This window comes from Phyllopteryx taeniolatus, chromosome 11 (assembly GCF_024500385.1).
Source record: "Phyllopteryx taeniolatus isolate TA_2022b chromosome 11, UOR_Ptae_1.2, whole genome shotgun sequence".
Classification (NCBI taxonomy): Eukaryota; Metazoa; Chordata; class Actinopteri; order Syngnathiformes; family Syngnathidae; genus Phyllopteryx; species Phyllopteryx taeniolatus.
Genome location: NC_084512.1, coordinates 22,118,760 through 22,125,373, shown reverse-complemented (window position 1 = coordinate 22,125,373; position 6,614 = coordinate 22,118,760). Strand labels below are relative to the sequence as shown.

General features: G+C 39.5%; 1 long non-coding RNA gene across 1 annotated transcript; it reads right to left on the bottom strand.

Moving 5' to 3' along the window:
- Positions 1-781: 781 nt before the first annotated feature.
- LOC133485391 (uncharacterized) lies at positions 782-5,290 on the bottom strand. Its single transcript, XR_009790683.1, has 3 exons — positions 5,011-5,290; positions 4,429-4,486; positions 782-832 (listed from the first exon to the last, which is right to left on the bottom strand). It is a non-coding gene; the product is annotated as an uncharacterized LOC133485391 (long non-coding RNA).
- Positions 5,291-6,614: the final 1,324 nt, after the last annotated feature.

Genomic DNA, 6,614 nt, shown 5'->3' with positions numbered 1-6,614 from the left:
ATATTTTGAGAGTGAAATGTTATATTCAAAGGAAAAACCATGAACTTTATGGGAATAAAGTCGTAAATATGTATGACGAGAAAAAAATGAACTTTTTCAGACCATACAGTCCTAGAAAAATTAGTTGCAAATAAACAGTAAAATTACAAGACAAAAGTTGTAACATTAAGAGAAAAAAAGCATGAAACAACTAGAATATTGTCTGAATTATATGAGAATAAATTCTTAATATTACTGGAAAAGTCATGTTATTACAACAAAATCACAATATTAAAAATTTAATTTTAAACTGTTGTGAACTTACAAGAAAAAAATAGTCATATAAAAACCAAAGCGATAATGTCAAATTAATGAATTAAGAATTTTTAAAAAAGTACTATTACGAGAAAACAATCTGAATGTTACTACAAAAGTCGCAATATATGTTGAGGGAAAAAAAACTCTTATTAATCTTAGAAAAAATATAATTGTATGAGAATAAAGTCGTAAAAAAAAAGACATTACCAAAAAAGTAATAAATTAAAGTAAAAATTAATTACATAACTACAAAAACATCCTTTTACGAGAATAGTCAGAATGTAAACGTATGAATACATGAAAATCTTTACGCTAATATATTTGAAATTTCATCAGAAAGAAAACGTCATAATGTCAGAAGAAAAAACGCAAATCTAGAATTCTACTAGCAAGGCGTTGTCAATCATTTGCCGTGCACTCGCCGGCGCGCTCATACAGTAGCCGCTCACCTGCACAGCCCCGCAGCCTGACTCTCACCTGTTTCCTGGGACTTCAACAGCTTCTCGAAAACTATTTTGGAGAGTCGCGAGAGTGTCTGGGGGTAAAAAAAATAAATAAATAACTACAAATGCCCATCGTTCGTTTGCTAACAACTGGGCAAGAAAGAGTAGCAAAGAGAAGGAGAGCAACATTTCTGCTCGACAGGTACGTTTATCACCTCTTTTTGATTTTTAATTGATTGTGAATTCCAATAAATCAAACTTCAAACTAATACATTTTGTTTTATAGTAAGACTCTATTACGAATAAGTCTACTACTACTTCTTTATTCCCTCTACTGTTACTGATGAAGCAGCCATTGCTAAGGTTGGCTAGTTTACAGTGCTAATGCTAGCTTAGTATTGCTAGCGCAGCTATTTCAGACACGAGAGACAGGGGTTAGTGAAGTGAGGCTAAATAAAAAAATTGCTAGCAGTTTTAAAACTGCAAACTTCGGTAACGTTTGACATTGTCGGCGAGCCAGCAATTCGTGTTTTTTTTCTTCCCCCCCCCCCCCAGCCCGCGCCCAAAATGTTGAGGAAGCATTTGATTATGCAGCGGTAATACAACAAGTGGTCCCACACGTCATCTGCTGCTTTGTCAAGTGTAGCACGACCCTTTCCAGCAAAGTAAACAGCATTGAACCAATGAAAGTTAAATTCAATGACAGCTCCTTTCTCTTCCATAAAAAAAGGATATTTTTTTTTCCTGGTGTCCAAACTGGCAAAAAAGCTCGCGCTCACTGTGTTTTTCCTTTCTTTTCGATTAAATGCTCTTTCTCTGGCTGTTTGTGCGCTACAGTTGGAGTGCGCTACATCGCTACTTTCTTCTCTACAGGGGCCCCTGGGCTCCCCAAGCAATAGGAGTAAATTAGAGTGCACCTGTTCCAGCTCCAAGATAAGCCATCTCCAGAGGATTTCCTCTGAGTAAAATGAAGTGAGTGAAGAATAAACAGAATATCACAGCATTACTCCGCCAAGGTGAAGTCGGCTGCTGCTCAGGGGACACCGGCTTGCTAGTTTTTTTTTTGTTGTTGTTGCACACAACACCCAACAAACTATCCTGTGTAAACCTCTGCATGTGAGACTGCAGGATTTTATTTTATTTTTTTCCTGTACAGAACTAAAACCAAAAAGCAGAAAGATACATCTTCACCCGAATGCATCGCCACTCACAACCTTGACTTGAAAAGTTCTTGCTCGGCCTGCTGTGGGTTGCCTTGGACTTTAATATACTCCATCCAACTATGTTTCGAGACCCTTTGGGTACCCCCCTCCCACCCCACCCTCACACACACACACAAAGTATTAATAATGTATTTTATTATCATTTTCGGGAAGTTTGGTGAACTACTGGTTAGTACGTCAGCTTCACACTTCTGAGATTTTAGGTTTGCATCTTGGCTCCAGATTTCAAGTGTGAAGTCTAATAATAATTTTTTTTTGGGTTGTATCAATATATCAAGTTATTTTCCCCCTACTGGAAAGGATAGGGACTGAGCCTCATGCTAATTGACGCCCCCCACAAAAAAAGCTTTATAGCTGTCAAAAGCACTACGCTTCTATAAGAGGCCTTTGGCTCAAGTATACATCAAAGCGGTCTCCAAATAGCTGGAACTCATGAATGAGCCCAGACTCCCCGATATCTTGGCATGATTGTAATACGCTGAAGAATTACCTATTTCTTGCTTCCGCTTGTCAAAAACCTAGAGCTTTTCGTTGTAACACTGAAAAATACATAGTTATAAATCCTCTTTTCCAAAAAAGCAGGAAAAGTCGTCGGGCTATTTCCTGATCAACCAGAGACAAATATGGCAAACTTGAGCCGGGCGGCCCAAAGTGCAAGAGAATCCCAATTGTCAGGATATAAACACAACAAATCCCACAATTCACTGAAATCGTATTGTCATATAGCTGTCCATGTTGTCTATGAAAATTGTTAGCGCTAATGCACAGAGGAACCTCTAAAGTCAATAGTCTTCATACATGACTTCATGTGAGACATCAGCAAAACCTGTGAGATATCTGATCAACATTTTAAGTCTAAGCGTTTTTGGCTTTTTGAAATGTGTGTTATTCCAAATGAAGTACTTGCCTCCATGGCTTTTACGGTTTCTAATGGTTATCTTACTTTTTAAACTTGTATGAAGGTTACAATTCATCTTGTGTGATGGGCCGGAATATGAAAATGTAACTTAAAAAAAATGTCCTGTAGAGTTAGCAATAGTTTTGCAGTGGCACCAGTTTGACTCAGGAAACTCATTTTTTTTCTATTTGCATAATTCCTCATGGTTTGATCAGAATAGATTGTGTCTATTTATCGAGTAAAATCATTTTTAAGTGTTAAAGAATCATGTGTCCAGAATGTCAATTGAAAACACGTTATTCTTATCTAAATTGTGTACAATGAAAGTCCCTAATAGGGCTTTGACGCCATTGTGTGGCATCTACAGACACCTCTGAACCCTTTTACAGTGCGTTTTTCACTATTCGGGGGAGGGCTCAGTCCGTATCCACCGCAAATATGTGAAATGTGCTCATTTGCTAACATGTACCAAAAAGTATGGTACCTTAAAAGGGTCAAAAAGTAAACACAAACTCATTAATGATTCTGGAGCAGAAGTTACATCTGTTATTTTAGCAGGGTCTGTCAATAGTGAATAACAATGTTGAATACATTCATCTTTATTAGGGTCCAGCCTCAATCAGGTGCTTTATAACATTTTATAACACACTACACCGGACCATCAGACTAATGAGGGTGATTTTGAACATCGTTCCATGGCACGAAGATGCTACAAGACGGCAAAGAATAACATGTCTGAGAGGTGAAAATCAGTTGCATGTGTTTGCAAGAAACACATTACACTATTAATTTTCATAGGCCACCACTAGCTTTGTTGTTTTAATGGCCTTTTTCACAGCAGTCATGTTGACACAGTGAAACAGTAAATGGGACACATACTGTTAGAAGGATTAGGATGGTGGATCTGTATGCCTTTAGATGTCGGAACAGTTTTTCTGAGATGGATATTTAATGAAAATGTAGTCAGACAAAACATGGTTACAAAGAGAACAAAAAGAAAAGAATACAATAACAGCATAATGGCAGTATATGACAACAATAACATGACGTACAGTAGGAGTTGGATTTTATCTGAATGAGGACTGGGAAGGCAGTGCTACAACCTGTTAGGAAAGGATGCGAGAAATAGGACAGGACAGCCCAGGACAGGAACAATAGTAGTGAGACGCATTCTATTTTAATACGGTCATACAAATCCCTTAAACCGTCATTTTAGAGAATGGCAAAACATTTGTGAAAGTGTCTAATCAAGTTAAGTAGCAAATAGAACAGGACAGCGCAAGAGCAGTGAGCCAGATGTATTTTATGTATTTATGAAGAGTCCTAAGTGGACTCAGAAGGCAGTGCTAAACCCTGTGAGAAAGGGACGTGATGAGTAGCAAATAGGACAAGACGGCACAAGACAGAACAGGAGTAGTGAGAAAGGTGTTTTATTTGTATTTTATTTTTTTTGTGGACCGGGAAGGCAGAGATACACCATGTGAAGAAGGGGAAGAAGGAGTAGAAAATAGGACAGGAACGAGTCAGAATGGGACAGGACAGGAGAAGTGAGCCGGTGTTTCCTTACTGTTTGTTTACTGTTGCTCTGTTAGTCATCCTGCATGGACCAGATGGTAGCCTGCTAACTAACAAACACAAATACGTCGATGCCATAACCCAAATTTGTATGCATACATCAGAACGCTCAATAGTTTCTCATTAACCTCCACTACCGCATTATTTGAAGTCACAATGACAGTCATTATTTGTATGAGAAACACTTCTAGACATTGAACAGGTACACGTGCGTTGAAAAGTTTAGACAAGGTCAAATTAAGTTCACCTGTTAACGGTTATAGTGCATTTTCGGTCCATCCTGAAATTTCACCCAAAAGCCCTAAATGACTAACATTTGGTGAGTAGTGTATGTTGGAAACGTCGTAAACCGAGGACCCCCTGTAAATCAAATAGTTTTCATACAGTCAGCCTTGGCAGAGGTCTGTGCTCTACCAAAACATTCCTGTGAAATACGGTCATAAAAAAAGTCCATATCGGAGAATGGCCAAACATTTGTGTCTAATCAAGTCGAGGAATAAATGTTGGCGCGCACGCCGCATGACCATCTCCTTGTGCGCTTTTTGTTCTACTTTGAGGAAATAAAAGCGCTCACCTCAGTGTGAGGCCCAAAGACCGCTGACCGGAGTTGACTTGAATTCAAAACTCCCTCCGTCGGTTGTCACATGAAAGTGTCGGGTAATTAGAGGGGGAAAAAAACTAAACTGTAATTCTTTGTCCATTTGATCATCTTTCCGATTTGGTCTCCTGTCTGTTCAAATGTGCCGCTCCCCTACCATTAGCACCCCGCTCCCCGTTGCACCGCCAGTCTGTTTTTGCCTCTTTGTTCCCCCAACAACGCATTAACGTTATTGTGGCTAATTGCATGCCGCTCGCCGTTCGCAAGGCGCGGACGGGGCCTTTCCGCCGCTGCTAATTGCCATTAGCGCGGGGGCAAGGCAAGCTACCACGCCGCGGCCAGGCGGACGAGCCTCAAACGTGCGTTGCGGTGTCACGCAAAGAGTGGCGGAGAAGGGGTGAGCCAAAGGCGGGGCGCCGCCGCGGTGGTGGTGGCAAGGGCGGGCTACGTCGCAGGGAGGGAGGGCCTGCCGTTAGATGGAGGTCAGCGGGAGTGGAGGACCCTGAAGATTACAGTTGGCTAGCCACGACCCCTCTCCGACAAGATCTGAGCCCGCCCTCCCAGCAGAGGCGGACCCTCGCGTCGGGCCAAGCCGCCCATTAGCGAGGCTAATAATGTTCACAGGCTCGGTGCTAGCTGCGAATCAAAGCCAACGTGCTAGTTAATATGCTCCGAAATGACCGGAGAGGGTCTTTAAATGATTCTTAATAAGATAGTAGCGCTGTGAAGGAACCTTCATCTTAATATTTCTGCTTTTATTGTCTTTTTTACTGTCTTTGTTTATTAAAGAAGCGTAAAGAAAGACGGTTACTTATTTGACACTAAAGCTGCCACATTTGTGCGTCGTTTGTGTAGAGGTATGGTGGCCTCTACAGAGTCTAAAAGACTTTTTGTAAAGTTGAACTAATTAGTAATTTATCAAAAATGAAATGTTTTTTTTTTTTAATTTTTTTAATTATCTATGTTTATTGAATGTAATGCGAGTTGGTGCTCTTCGGGCTCAAAAAGAGTTTTCTGTTGCTCTTATCGTAAAATTGTCATTTCATTACTAAGCAATGAGAAGGATGGTGGCCTTGAATGGTCAAAAAGGCTTCTTTAAATTGTCTTTCGTTATTAAAGAAGTTTAACACAAGAGGGGAGCTCATATGACTCTGATTGCCACATTTTTGCATCATTTTGCAACTTAGTACCAAGAAGTGCTAATGAATTGATATTAATTATTCTTTTTTTTTTTTTAAATAGCAATTTCATATATTAAATGTAATGCGAGATGGTCAAAAAGATTTATCAGTTACGGAATGTGTATGTGTGCTTTCTTAATTACCTTTACTTATTAAAGGAGCGTAAAGTGAGGGATCTTAATATGAATCTTAATTAGACAGTGGCTCTGTGAAGGAACCATCTTAATATTGCCACTTTTATGATTTTTTTTTTACATTTTTTTTTTTGTACTATCTTTGTTCAAAACTCTACAACTGCTAGATTTGCAGAGCATGCCATGGAACCAACTTCCAACTTTGAGGTTCCATTGTAGTTTCAATTGCGCTGAAGTGGTAATTTTACAACACTAAAAAGTAAAT